General features: G+C 48.2%; 1 protein-coding gene across 3 annotated transcripts in view; it reads right to left on the reverse strand.

Moving 5' to 3' along the window:
• CCDC180 (coiled-coil domain containing 180) overlaps window positions 1-15,835 on the reverse strand; it is a 597,826-nt gene that overhangs the window by 40,885 nt on the left and 541,106 nt on the right. The gene's annotated exons all lie outside the window — the stretch shown is intronic.

The raw sequence follows: 15,835 nt of genomic DNA on the forward strand, positions 1-15,835 counted from the left end.
CTGTCTTACATAGATATTACACTCTCACAGAAGCACCTTGCTTTCAGACTTGCAGCATGATTTTTCACTTTTACTAAAAGTGAAAGTGAAGCTCCCAACCGTTAAATAAGAAAACCACATTCCTATCAGAAGGCAAAATGACACCCTTCCTTCAGGTTCTGTCCTCCCAAGGGACAGCCACCCACACCATACAGCTTCTCTTGTTTTACACTTTCAGGCAATAAAGCAAGTGTCTTTCTTCAAACTATCAGTCGTATGATTATTCATGTGGGAGATATGGAACAGAAAGACATCCTTAGTCAGCTTCTTTTTAAATGGGAAGATTCCAGTCTTAGTCATTTAAAAATATACATTTTCTAAAGGCTTAAAAAAAAAAAAAAAAAAAAGCAAAACCGTTTCAGATTGGAACTATTCTAGTCTTCATGCTTAAATTATGCTTAAAAAAAAAAAAAAAAAAAAAAGAGCAGCCAGGTACCCACATGTAAAAGTTGCACCCAAAATGGGCGCACAAAAAATGTGCGTCAGGTACATGAGCTTAGAATGCTTGCACAAAGTAGACATCCAAACCAGGCATCCAGGTACGTGTATGCTCAAGGAATGCCCAATCTAGGCACACAAGGTGAGAGTCCAGAAGGAAGGACACCCAATCTGGACATACAGGATGTGCATTTAAGAATCCATCCAGTCACACATCCACGCCCAAATGGGGAACGCAGCAATGGACGCCCAACATGGAGACATGCACTGACAGCACACAATGAAAAACGCGCAAAATCCTCCTCATGGTGTACCACACACCAAACAATGAGAAGCCTGGGAGCGGGGCCTAGCCAAAAGGCTGCTCAACCTGCTGTGCCTAAACAACCATCATACTTCATAGAACTCTCCAGAGACGTGAGCGGGAAGGCTGAACGCTGAGGAAAAACAGACCCAGAAGGAAAACTTCTCTTTTCCTTCTCCTGCTATTTCTTTTTTTTTTTTTTTTTTTATAAAGTAAAACTTTTACTTGAGCTTAGCCCTCCCTGACTGAGAGCAAGAATGGGTTCTGACTACGGGGTGGGGAGAGGCGAACGCCTTAATCACCAAGCCTCTCTCGGCCTGCAACCACTAATTAAATTTTAAGTCCATGCCACCCAAGGCTACCGGACTGAAGGCACTCTACTGAGGGAGGGACCAAATGGTATCACCTCAGGAGGCAAGAGGTGCTATATAAATGTCTTGTCTTTGTGATGTCTCCTTTTGTACTTCTTTCTTCCTTTCTTTCTTTAATCGCTTGCTCACAAGCAATCCACCCATAGGGAAATGCATGTTCACCATCTGCTGGAGACGAGAATACTGGCTGGCTGATGTTGGGTGGGACTATATATCCGTGATGTCAGCTTTTGTACCGTCTCTATCTGCTGGCAAAAGTGCATAACCCACTGGTGAGGATTGATCTGACAGAATGCAGAGGAAATGATGTTTTCTGCACTGAAAGTGCAGTATTTGAATGTAATCTTCTTTGACGTACCTGAAATACAGAATATAAGCCAAATTTTAAAAATTATATTTGTGCACATAAATCATATTTTATGCACACAGATTTGGCAATTATACAGCACCCTAAATGAGAGCACTTTACAACAAATTCTATACAGGTCTGAATCCTACCACAGAAAACTTACAATCTAAGGGCTCGATGTACAAAGATTTGGGTTAAAACTGCACTGAAACTCATCCCCACGACGGTGAAGAGGAGGGCCTGAGCTGCAATGTTGCCGCGGGATCCCATCCCCATGGTGGCGAAGAGGAGGGTCTCAGAAGAAGCAAGGCCACCACAGGATCCCATCCCCGTGATGGCAAAGAGAAGGGCCCGAGCTGCAATGCTGTTGTGGGATCCTGTCCCCGCGATAGCAAAGAGGAGGGCTGGAGCTGCAATGCCATTGCGGGATCCCTTCTCATCCCCGTGTCGAAGGAAGTAAAACTTTGGCTTTGTTAATGAAAAGGGTCTGCGTGTATGTGGATGAGAATGGGAGCTTGAATGTGTGTGTGTGTGGGTGAGAATGGGAGTTTGAATGTGTATATGTGGGTGAGAATGGGAGCTGGGGGGAAGGGTGAGAGAGTGAGAGCTTGTGTGTGTGTATGATAGAGCATGTAGAGTGAGGGCTTATGTGTGTGTGTGTAGCAAATGTGAGCTTCTGGGGGGTTGAGAGCATATGACAGTGAGAGCTTGTATGCGTAAGGGAGTCTGTGAGAGAAAGCATGTGTGTGTGAGGGAGGAAAGGAAGAAGACAGTAGGAGAAGAGAGACACTGAATTAGGAATTGAGCAACAAGAGAAAAATGGGAAAAAAGAGACTGGGACTAACTGATTAGAGAAATACAAAGATCAGACAACAAAGGTAAAAAAATTATTTTGATTGGAATATGCTATCTTTGGGAACGTATATTTTTTATATTTTGCTCTTTCTACAATATTCCACTGTTCAGAGTCCAGTTGCTCAGGTATTCTATTTCTATTTTGTTTGTGTGTTTCTGTTTCTAATTTGTAGTCTCTTATTTCTATATTAGGTAAGGGTCAATCTCTGTTTTGCCTGTGTGTGACTGAAGTGCAGTATGTCTGTTAGTGTGTAGTTTCTCTGTAGCAGTCCAGCTTGTTCTGCTATTCCAGTAGGTGATGTATTAATGTCCTAGGGCCTGGTGTATTATTTGCATTGCTGTTTTTTCATAAGGTTACTGTTACTTGAGTCCTGAGAGTCAGTGCTGTGACTGTATGGTATGGCAAAGTTCTAGATATCTCTTTCTTTGCAGGAGTTTGCGTTACTTCGCAAAATAGCAGTGGAAGGATATTTTTTGCTGAGGTGACACCAGAATCTGAATATTTTATTCATGTGGTTGTAATGTGAATTGTCCTAGCTCTGCACCTGTTCTGATGATTAATGATATTTTATTTTAGTTATGATGGTTTCTGACTTTCTGCAAAACAGATTCATGAAAGAATACATTCATTTTTGTTTTATTACATGATTGATTGGATCTGTTTGTTTTCCTTGCTTTTTACATGATATGCTTGTGCATTTATAAACTGCAACAAATATAACATAAATTAATACAGATTAATAAGGAATTTTTATTGCTGGTAAGTGCTTGAAATAATTGAGGTAAAATGTTTTAAAGTTTCATGCATGATGTATAATGGCTGTGGCATACTACTTAGAAAGCCATAATAGGGTGCAGTATATGGCATTATTATCAATAAGAATACAACTAGTAGGTCTCAGACATGTATGGCTTCAGCCCACCCATGTTAAACTTGTGCCTACTCAAACAATTAGTTCTGGCTATGCCCCTGTCTTGTGCATGGTTATACATTTAAAAAAAAATGTAACTTTTGCTCTGTTGGCTGATTTGGCTTTAGACAGAGAAGTATTTGGCAGACAAGACATGATTGCCCTTCAGGCTGGATGCAACCAGTGGGCCATAGTTTGGGGACCCCTGCAGTAAGCTAATGCTATGCTAATGCATCAGGAGTTAAAAAAGTGCACTGACTAGAAAATGTGTGCACAAACCCGAAGTAAAATGTGTGCTCAGCACGACTGAACACACATTTTAAACTCAGGACAATGGGGGAGTCTTTCAGCCATGATTTATGCGCACAAAACCAATCTTTTCGGTATATAAAAGACTTATATGCACAAAAAACATGAATAATAATTATGAAATTAATTGGTTTCAACATAGAGTTGATGATAGCATGTTAATATTGATCTGGAAATGCATTTACTTTTGCAGTACATGGACAGAAACCCAGCTGAGCTCCATTGAGCCTCATCTGCATATTATCTAGTTCCAAAACATAATTATTTTATAAAAGCCACAGTATAGGATCTAATTTGAGAAGAAAAACTGAGAAACACCATGGGCTGGATTTTAAAAGCCCTGCGGGTGTAAATCCGGCTGGATTTACGAGCGCAGGGCACTCGCGCGCCGGCGCACCTATTTTGCATAGGCCGCCGGCGCGCGCATAGCCCCGGGACGCGCGTAAGTCCCGGGGCTTCGTAAAAGGGGCGAGAGGGGGCGTGTCCGGGGGTCAGGGGGCGGTTCGGGATGGGACCGGGGGCGTGGCGCAGGCCCGGGGGTGTGGTCGAGGCCTCTGGACCAGCCCCCGGGTCGGGTGATGGCGCGCCAGCAGCCTGCTGGCGCGCGCAGATTTACACCTGCTTTCGGCAGGCGTAAATCTGCCAACAAAGGTAGGGGGTTTTTTAGATAGGGCCGGGGGGGTGGGTTAGGTAGGGGAAGGGAGGGGAAGATGAGGAGAGGCGGAAGGAAAGTTCCCTCCGAGGCCGCTCTGATTTCGGAGCGGCCTCGGAGGGAACAGGCAGCGCGCGCTGGGCTCAGTGTGCACAGGTTCCACAAATGTGCACCCCCTTGCGCGAGTTGACCCCAGATTTTATAAGATACGCGTGGCTACGCACGTATCTTATAAAATCCAGTGTACTTTTGTTCGCGCCTGGTGCACGAACAAAAGTACGCACGCGCATAAATTTATAAAATCTACCCCAGCAGCTATTAAATGTAATGTCTAAACTATAACATTCATTTTTCTAAACTCATTTTCAAGGCCTCAGATCAGCTAGTACTGGGCTTTATTTGCATTTGCATGGGGAATTGACTGAAGACTAAAAGGATGAAGGGGACACAACTCTGTCATTATATGTGTTTACATTAAAACAACATCCTCCATAGCACAGAACACAATGTGGTACTGCACATCATCTGGCATAGAACACTGCATGATGCTGCATATCACCTGGACGTTTTCTACTCAGACTTTGTCTTCGCATTCGCGTGCGTTGCCATTAGGTCCAACTGAGGTACTCCCCATCTAGCGCAAATGCGGTTCCATACGTCGGCGGACAGTTCCCATTCTCCTGGATTGAGTTGCTGTCTGCTGAGAAAGTCCGCTTGAACTTTTTCTACCCCTGCAACATGCAAGGTGGCAATGCCCCCGAGATGACATTCCCCTCAGGCAAACAGAAGTCGTGTTTCTAGCGCCACAGCGGAACTTTGTGTCCCGCCTTGCCGATTGATGTACGCCACCATCGTCGCATTGTCGGAGAAGACTCATACCATTCTGCCCTGAATCCAGGATAGAAAGGCTTTAAAAGGCTGACTATAGACGTGACTATAGACCCTGAGCGGACCTTTGTGCACATACCGCTCCCCAATCGGAAAGACTGGCATCGGTGGAGATTATCAGCCAATTCGGAGGGTCCAAATTCACTCCCCCGTTCCAGATTGTCACGTGAGAGCCACCACGATAGACTGACTCTGGATTCCTGAAGGAGTGGCATTGGCAGGTGAAACTACTCCGACACCAGGCTCCACCGAGACAAAAGTGCCTGTTGTAATGGACATAAATGAGCAAACGCCCATGGGACCAAGTCCAGGGTGGAGGCCATGGAGCCCAGGACTTGAAGATAATGCCATACTGTGGGAGTGGTCCTCCGAACAAGCGAGTGGATCTGGTCTTGCAACTTCATTATTTGGTCTGCCGACAGAAACATGTTTCCTTGTATGGTATCGAATTGGGCTCCCAGATAACCCAACACCTGGGTGGGTTCCAAGTGACTCTTCTGGACATTGATCACCCAGCCCAGTGACTGCAATGTGAACATCACCATGCGCACCGACCTCTCGCAGTCCTCCCGAGACTTTGCGCGAATCAACCAGTCGTCCAGATACGGGTGGACCAATATCCCCTCCTTCCGAAGGAATGCTGCCATCATTACCATTACTTTTGTGAACGTTCAAGGAGCCGTTGTGAGGCCAAAAGGGAGGGCTCGAAATTGGAAGTGTTGTCCCAACACCTTGAAATGCAGAAACCTCTGGTGACTTAACCGGATAGGGATATGAAGATACGCTTCCATGAGGTCCAGGGACGCTAAAAACTCCCCTGTCCGAACCGCCGCCATCACCATCCTCAATGTTTCCATCCGAAAACAAGGAATTCGAAGGCAACGGTTCATTTTCTGCAGATCGAGGATGGGACGAAACGTGCCCTCCTTTTTGGGTACCACAAAGTAAATCGAGTAATGCCCCTTCCCTTCTGTGTCTCCGGAATCGGGACAATAGCCCTGAGGTCAAGAAGTCATTGCAGGGTCCCCCGGACCGCCTCACGCTTGCTGTGTGAGGCCACTTGGGATTCCACTAATACCTCCCGGACTGGATGTGAGAATTCCAAGGTGTATCCATCTCTGATCACCTCTACGACCCAACGGTCTGAGGTAATTCTTGCCCATTCCGTGTAAAAGTTGGATAATCTGCCTCCGACAGCTTCAACGACGGAATGGGTGCTCATGGCTTTGGTGCTTCCTGCACCCATATGCCCCGAGTCCCTACCGGGTCGGTGACCCCCGCAAAAGGAATGCTGGCGCCCTGTAGCCGGTTTAGAAGTGGTTGGTGCGGTGCATCTGCTAGTCCTGTATCGACGGGTGTCCCAAAAATGAGCTCAAGGGGGAAAGGCCTTCTTGGATGATCTCCTGTTTTCTGGCAACCGATTGCCCTTGGATTCCGCCAGCAGTTTCACCAGCTGATCCAGGTCCTCTCCAAAAAGGAGCTTGCCCTTATAAGGCAGGTTGCACCACTGGGATTTAGAGGACAAATCCGCCGCCCAATTCCTCAACCAGAGGAGGCGCCGCGCCGACACCATGGAGACCGTACCTCTCGCCGAGGTCCTCACCAGATCATACAGAGCATCTGCCACTTATGCGACACCCGCTTCCAACTGGGCGGACTTGTAACGCCCTGCTGCCACCTGTTCTGGCACTGGCAGTCGCCTCCTGAACCCAACATAGACATGCTCTCTGCATCAGGCTGGCGCAGATTGCTGCTCAAAGATTCAGAGCTGTGACCTCAAATGCCCACTTCAACTGGATTTCCAGCTTCCGATCCTGCATTTCTTTCAGGGCGGCCACCCCAGTGACCGGGATAGTAGTCTTCTTAGTGACAGCCGAAACCGCAGCATCCACCATAGGGATCTTCAACAGGTCTAAAACATCTGTCGACAGGGGATATGGTTTAGTCATCGCTCTGCCCACTTTCAGTCTGGCATCAGGAGCCTCCCACTCCTGGGTCACCAGTTTGCGTACTTTCTTCGGTAGAGGAAAGGAAGTAATAGGACCCCTTATGCCATCAAGGACGGGATTAACCCCCTCATTGTCAGACTCCTCCTGAGACACCTTAAAGCCCAGGACCTCCAGGACCTGAGGAATAAGGGGACGCAGTTCCTCCCTTTTAAATAAGCGAACCACACTGGGATTGTCTCCCTCCACAGGCGGTGTATCAGGGTCATCTGTATCGTATGTATCCACATCTGCCTGATCCGGGTCTGTCCCTGCATCTGCTCCCGCAGGCGGAGTTGATCCTGATCCCGGTAGTGGGCCTTGAGGGCCCTGAGCGCCCTTCTCTCGGTCGAACCGGATCCATAGGGCGCTGCCCAAGATCTGCGGCCCTATTTAATTTCCCAGGAGGATGACCGACGTCTCCTGGGATTCTGGGTCTCTTCACCGCCAAGCGTTTGCGAGCCAAGAAGGCTTTGTGCATGAGGAGGACAAATTCCAGGGAAAACCCCTCCGGGGCCCCCTCCGCTTCCGGGGAAATCACTGGAGGTGCAGCGCCCGTTCCCCCTGTGGGGTCCTCCCCTACAGGAGCTAAAACGGGAGGGGATCCTCCTCCCGTGATTCTAGGTCCGGGGCACCTGGGCCATCCCCGAGGGGGGGCCTTCCGGTCCCGACAATTCTCTTACCTCCTGAGCACAATTGGGGCATAAAAAGGCCGCATCCAGAGCCTGACCGCGTGTGCCACACATGCGGCAGGCCGACAATTTTGAGCGCAGCCTCATCTATGAAAGCGCACCGCCTTGTGGATCTAAGGGGGAGAAGGCCGTGATTGCCGCACCACTCCTCGCAGCCGCGATGCGGGAAAAATTCAGTCAGGAAGGCGAAAATAAACCGTTCCTAAAAACAGATAAAAAAAACCTGCGCGCAGCCGAGCCATGGCCAGCCAAAAGAAACACAGCCTGTCCCCGACTGAAAACGTCGCCGCGAAGTAGCAAAACCAGCTGGCCTAAAAAAGAAACTCACCCCTTCCCTTCCACGGCAGCCCAGAGCTCCGGGAACTGATGGAACAAGAAGCTGACAGCTTCCCCACACGGTCTCTGAGGGTCCGATCCCTCTGCACCGACTCCTTACCTCAGAGCCGACTGCATCCTGCCAGACGCTCAAACAGAGAAACTTTGCTCTTTTTTTTATAAACTTTACTGAGGCAAAACAGAGGATGCTCTAGCAGGGATCAAGGGAGCAGCTGTAGCAGTGTCGGGTAACCAGGAGACCCTAGCCTCACACACTGACCCGGGGCGGGCGAGACCCTGACAGGGATATCCAATCCCCCAGACGCTCGGCTTCTACTGAGGGATGGCCCATGAAGGTGCCTAACACCTCAGGAAGCGACAGCAAGTAAAAGAAAAAAATTCTAACTAACTACTGAAAAAATCAAATAAAAAACTTCAGGACTGCATCTCTGCCATCTGCTGGAGTCAGAGAAATACTGAGGGACTGCAGGTGACACTCTTGTATATATAGCAGTGCCTAAAGCTTTGTTCTCTGACTCCATCTGCTGGTAGGGATACACAACCCACTTCTCTGGACTGATCTGGGTATGTTCAGGAATAATAATTATGAAATTAATTGGTTACAACATAGAGTTGCTGATAGCATGTAAATATTGATCTGTAAATGCATTTACTTTTGCAGTACATGGACAGAAACCCAAGCTGAGCCCCATTCAACCTCATCTGCATATTACCCAGTTCCAAAACATAATTATTTTATAAAAGCCACAGTATAGGATCTAATTTGAGAAGAAAAACTGAGAAACACTGTAGCTATTAAATGTAATGTCTAAACTATAACATTCATTGTTCTAAACTCATTTTCAAGGCCTCAGATCAGCTGGTACTGGGCTTTATTTGCATTTGCATGGGGAACTGACTGAAGACTAACAGGATGAAGGGGACACAACTCTATCATATGTGTTTACATTGAAACAACATCCTGCATAGCACAGAACACAACTTGGTACTGCACATCACCTGGACATTTTCTACTCAGACTTTGCCATTACTGTACAATAGAATATACAGATTTGTTATGTCACATATATAGCTGACATGGTTGGCTTCCAGTAGAATGATGAGAGGAAAACTCAGTTTCTCTGGACTCACTGATATCTGTACAAATTCAATGTGCTCTGGACTGCATGAAGTAAGCATCTTCTTCACTCATAACTAGAACTTAACAGCATATCACTCTTCAGTGCTGGAGTTAAGTACCTTATCTGGTTTCACAGACTTTGGTGATGACAGCCCACCATGTAACCGTGACATTTTTGGCAGAGTACTGCAGAAGTTTGCAGTTTCCTTCTGCAGCACAAAGCACCCATTCAAGAACCAGCCAGGCCCAAATCTGCTTAGCTTCCAAGATCAAACAAGTTTCAGCAAATTCAGGGTGATAAGTCTTCAATATAGAAAGCAGAGTTGCTTACTTGTAACAAACCCCTCACCTAACCTCCAGCACATAACATACGCCTCACAGCACAATCACACCCCTAGCACATTCGCACACTTCCCCTCACCTCAAGTACTAATTACTACGTACTCACACAACCTGTACATATCTATTGCCCCCTAACCCCATGTACATATTTTTTTTTTCCTTATGTACCTGTAATCACCCCCCCCTTACCCCCTCCTCTGTCTCGACCACCCCCACCCCCCTCCCTAAGCTATATAGTTATTCGCTTTATTTGCTTTGTTTTTTTTGCGTTTATGTTACACACTGTTCCTTGTAAAGGCTTTCGCCTATATATCTTTTGGTTGTAAGTTATCTGTAAACCGGCACGATGTGCAAACGGTTGCCGGTATATAAAATCAAATAAATAAATAAATAAATAACAGGTGTTCTTCCAGGCCAGCAGGATGTTAATCCTCACATATGGGTGACATCATCAGATGGAGCCCTGTCACGGAAAACTTTTGTCAAAGTTTCTAGAACTTTGACTGGCACACTGAGCATGCCCAGCATGCCACTAACTCTGCAGCCACCAGGGGTCCCCCTTCAGTCTCGTTATAACAAAAGTACGAGCGAAAATAAAATAATAAAATGTAAGCGAACCCAACTCCGTGGGTGGCGGGCAGGTTTCGTGAGGACTAACATCCTGCTGTCCTGGGAGAACACCTGTTACAAGTAAGCAACTCTGCTTTCTCCCAGGACAAGCAGGATGGTAGTCCTCACATATGGGTGAGTAGGTCACAAGGGCCTGTTAACTCACTCACTCTGCGAGCAGACGTGATGGCTACTAGGAAAAGAACTTTCCATGTAAGGTATCTGAGTTCGCAGGAGTGCAAGGGCTCAAAAGGAGTGTGCATGAACCGTGCAAGTACCACATTAAGGTCGTAGCGGAGGCTTAAGCTGTACTAAGCCTCTCATGAAGCGACACACCAGCGGCTGAGCTGTTATCGGGGCATCTCCTATTCCTTGATGGTAAGCAGAGATGGCACTAAGGTGCACTTGGATAGATGATGTCTGGAGACCAGATTCCAAGAGGTGCCAGAGATAATCTAACAGACTCGATGTGGGGCAAGAAAAGGGATCCAAGCCCTTCTGTGTGCACCACAAGGTAAATCTCTTCCATTTAGAGCGGTAAGATTTCCGCGTGGAAGGCTTCCGTGAAGCTACTAGGACTTGAGATACATCACTTGAGTGGTTGTAGTATCAGCCTTTCTACATCCAGGCCATCAGAGAGAGGGCCTGGAGGTTCGGGAGGCGTAACTTGCGTGATTCTGTGTTATGAGGTTGGGTGACGTGCCCAGGCGAATGGGGTCCTGGACAGAAAGGTCGTGAAGTAGGGGAAACCAAATTTGGCACTGCCAATACGGGGCAATGAGAATCATTAAGCCCCCGGTCCTGTTGTAGCTTCATGAGAGTCTTGCTTATTAGCAGAATCGGAGGATACGCATAAAGTAGGCCTTTGTTCCAGGGACGGCCGAAGACATCTCTGGCTGGTGCATGCCAGTCCCTGTGCAGGGAGCAGAAGCTTTCCACTTTGTGGTTCTGACTGGGCGCAAAGAGGTCGATGGTCGGATGACCCTACCGGCGGAAGATTCTGCTCGCAACCGAGGGATCCAGAGACCATTCGTGGGGCTGGAAACGTCGGCTGAGGCGGTCTGCCAGTGCATTCTGTGTGCCCGCTAGATAAGTGGCTCGCAGAAGAATGGAATGCGACAGGGCCCAAATCTGCACTGCCTCCTGGCAAAGCACATAAGAGCCAGTGCTCCCCTGTTTGTTCAGGTACCACATTGCAACTTGGTTGTCTGCTTGAATCAGGACAACTTTGTTGGAGCGGCAATCCTGAAATGCATAAAGGGTGTACCGCAATGCTCAAAGCTCCAGAAAGTTGATTTGATGGGTTGCTTCGGCTGTTGTCCAAGTCCCTTGAGTTTGAAGGCCTTGGACGTGGGCTCCCCAACCTAGGTTGGAGGCGTCTGTAGTTAAGGTCACCTGAGGAGCCGGTTGCTGGAAAGGAAGACCCACGTGTATGTTGGCTTTGTGTGTCCACAAGGCAAGGGACAGACGAAGATGGCTGGTTATGTGTACCAGGGACGACAGCGGCTGAGTAGCTTGTCGCCACTGGGATTTCAGAGTCCAGTGAGTCATGTTCATGGCCAGATGTGCCATAGGGGTGACATGGACTGTTGATGCCATGTGGCCGAGCAACCTGAGTAGCTGGCTAGCTGAGGCTCTTTTTCGATGGCGGATAAAGCTGGCAAGGTTGGCCAGTGTAATCGCACGGTCTTTGGTTAAGAATGCTCTGGACAGTGTTGTGTCTAGGTCTGCTCCTATAAAGGAGAGAAGATGCGACGGTGTCAAATGGGATTTGGGGTAGTTTATTAGAAATCCCAATGAGTTTAGAAGCCTTATGGTGAGACCGAGAGAGTTGAGGGCTCCTTGTTTTGACTAGCTTTTTATGAGCCAGTCGTCCAGGTATGGAAAAATTTGTATGTTTCTGCTGTGTAACTGCGCAGCCACGACTACCAGGCACTTCGTAAAGACTCAAGGCGCCGAGGCTAGGCCAAATGGTAGTACTTTGTATTGATAGTAACTGCGGCCCATCACAAATCGCAGATATTTGCGATGAGGCGGTGATATCGCAATATGGGCGTATGCGTCTTGCAGGTCCAGAGAGCAAAGCCAATCCCCTTGTTGAAGTAGAGGAAGCATGGTGCCCAGGGATACCATCCTGAACTGTTCCTTGCGAAGAAATGTATTCAAGGCATAGAGGTCCAGAATAGGCTGGAGGCCACCGGTCTTTTTTGGAATTAGGAAATATCTGGAGTAGAACCCTTTTCCCTGCTGATTCGATGGAACTGGTTCCACGGCTCTGATCAACAGAAAGGTTGAGAGCTCTGACTCGAGTTTCCTTGTGTGGTCTCCCAGCTCCAGAATGGAATGGGTGGGAAGGCCAAGGGTGTTTTTGAAAAATTTAGATGGCAACCGTGGGTTACGATGGACAGTACCCACTGGTCCGTGGTGACTGGATGCCAATTTGTTGCAAAGTGGCACAGGCAGGCCCCCGATTGGAATATGGCTGCTGCTCTCTGGAAAAGAATCAAAATCCAGACACGGGGCCAGCATGTGGAGCTGGCTGTGGTCTAGATGTTCTAGTTTGGCATGCATGTCCCCTCTGAGGTACCCGAGTCGGTCATGCACGGGAGGCAGGAGGGTAATATCTGCGTGGCCTGTAGAATTGTTTCTTGGGTTCCCTAAGTGTCGCCCTGTGGTCTACGGAGGGAACATCTGGGCAGACAGTTGATAACTGGCGCAGGGTCTCATGATGGTCCTTTAACTGGCCACTGTGTCCTGGATCTTATCCCTGAATAGGTTGTCTCCGGTACAGGGTAGATCTGCCAGTTTGTCCTGCACTTCCTGGCATAGGTCTGAGGCCTTAATCCAGGCCCATTGTCTAGCACTGCTGCCTGCTGCCGAGACTCTGGATGCTGTTTCAAAAGAATCGTAGTGAGCTCTGACTTCATGTTTGCCTGCTTCCATTCCTTTTTGTAGGATGGAGGACAAGGCTTCTTGTTGTTGCTGTGGTAATGTCTCTGCAATCTCCTGGACTGTTTCCAGAGATTTCTATTATATTGGGTCATGTATAGTTGATATGCTGCAATTCGCGATATCAACATGGACCCTTGGAAAGTTCTTCGTCCCCCACGCATCCAATGCTTTCTGTTCCTTACTGGGAGGAGCAGAGGAATGTGGACATGACCGTTTAGCCTTTTTATGAGCTGATTCCACAACTACAGAGTGGTGGGGCAGCTGGCTTTTCTGAAAACCTGGGGCTTGTTGAACCAGGTAGGTAGCATCTGTCTTTTTATTGACTAGGGGTACTATACCTGAATATTCCCACAGGCGGTGCATGAGGTCCAAAAGAACTTCATGTACCGGTATTGCCATTATTTCTTTTGGAGCATCTACAAATTGTAATACCTCCAACATTTTATGGCGAGCATCTTCCTCCGTGACCAGTGTAAAATGTATAGTCTCAGACATCTCTTTGACAAAACCAGCAAAGGAGAGGTCTTCTGGAGGAGATCTTCGCCTTTCCTTCGGCGGTGAAGACTCTGAGAGTTCTCGGATGTCCATGATGAATCATCTGAGGATGCATTGTCCCATGGATTATAGGGACTTTCTTCTTCTCCCGGAGAGCTCCCAATGGAGGAATCATGCCAAAGCCGAGAGGGCAGGAAGGCATCGATGGAATCGGCGCCAGCATCAATGGCGCCGGCATCAATGGGATCGGCAGGTATCGATGAGATTGGTGCCGGGATCGAGGGCATCAGTGCAGGTGAGGTGCGCTAGGTTACTGGTAGCCCCAATAGCCCTGGTATGGGCTCCGGCATGGACGGTTCCCGTGGAAGGACGAGGCTGGGAATCAATCCTTCCTCCTCTGAGGAACCCGGTACTGGAATTGGGACCTGCAGAGGCCTCGATGGATGACTCGATGCCAGCGTGTCCGGTGGCAGAGGAGTCGATAAGGCACCAATGAGCGTACTGAGGCGCTCGAGGAGCGGTGCCATCATCGAGGAAGCCAGTTCTGGGGTCGGTATGGGGGTTGGCACTGACGGCAAATGGAAGCCTCATAAGGCTTTCAGCACTGCCTCTTGGACCATGCAGTCCAATTCCTCCCGGGAAACCAGCATGGGTGGTACGGCGATCAGGGTAGGAGGCAGGCTAGATGTCACCAGAGCCTCCATGGGGCCTGTGGAGGCTCGGTGCCCGGCACCGGTATTGGCGGGGAACGCATAGGGGTCCTGGGTCCAGAGGAGTATGGAGGCTCCTCTCCCTGGACCCTCTTCGCAGGTGGCGCGATAGAAATCGATGCTGCTGTGTTATCGGTACCGGCACAGGTTGGGAATGCCCTTCGGTGCCGGTGTCGATGTTTCCCTCGGTGCTCGGTCCGGTCTTTCCCCGGCACCGAGGACGATGACACCGATGTCCTCAATGGAGTCGAGTGCTCCTGGCGAATCATCTACGAGGTTGATGGACCTTCCACGGTCGATGGTGCTTGAACTGGCGTCATTGGAGCAGTATGTTTTGAAGCAAACAACTGCTCCATTTTGTGCAGGTGAGCACGACGGCCTTTGGGGGTCATTTGCGCACAACTAGGGCATCGACGAACGCTGTGCGAGGGGCCTAAGCACAAAACACAGACTTCATGCAGGTCTGTTATGGACATGGTCCTCGGACACTCGGACCTTTTCCTAAACCTGGTCGCCATGTTAAAATTTGGCGGGCGCGCGGTCGGTGACCATTGGGCACCAAAGTGGTAAGCCGCCCGGAACCGACCGCAAGTACCGGAAAAAACACTTACCGAAAAAACACTCCGGAGGGAATGGAGTATGATGGGGGACCCCAATGAGGGATTTTTTAAGAAGATAAACTTCAAATAGTTCTGTGAGGAAAATTGTAAGAAATTTCTCACAGAGCGCCTAAACCGCAAGGCAACTGCTGCGCAGAAAAAAAGAGACTGAAGGGGGGGACCCCTGGTGGCTGCAGGGTTAGTGGCATGCTGGGCATGCTCAGTGTGCCAGAAAAAGTTCTAGAAACTTTAACAAAAGTGTTTCGTGACAGGGCTCCATCTGATGATGTCACCCATATGTGAGGACTACCATCCTTGTCCTGGGAAGAATGTGAAATTACAATATATAAAATCAGAGAGTAAAATGTACGGTGATCAAACACTGATAAGATTGTGTCATGTAGGGATAAGCCAGTCATCCTAAAAGTACTGCACAGATGAACTTAACCTTGAAGGCCTGAGCAAAACAAACTGAATTAAAAGCCTGTAGGCTTAAGTAGCAAGACAAAGATGGAATCTTCAGTCATATATTGGTCCCTGCTGTTTTAATGACCATGAGAAACAAGACAGTGAGAAGAAATTGCTATTGTTCTTCCTATCAGACATTTGCCTGTACCTTGTAATTTGTTGGTAGAGATGACACAGGATTTGCTGAACCCAAGGCCCTGATAAACTTTTATCTAGCAATGAAGCATGCATTTTATGAGAAACATCTCCAGAACATACCAGAGTTTGAGGAAGAATATGTACATACATACCAGTGAAGTTGATGTCAGGTCAGGACCCACCAATTACATGTCTATAGATGGTGGTAACATCCAATCAAGTCCCAAGTTGGGAGTTTATGCATCTGAATATGCATGAAGACCGAAGAGAGAA

Source organism: Rhinatrema bivittatum, chromosome 8 (genome assembly GCF_901001135.1).
Source record: "Rhinatrema bivittatum chromosome 8, aRhiBiv1.1, whole genome shotgun sequence".
Taxonomy (NCBI): Eukaryota; Metazoa; Chordata; class Amphibia; order Gymnophiona; family Rhinatrematidae; genus Rhinatrema; species Rhinatrema bivittatum.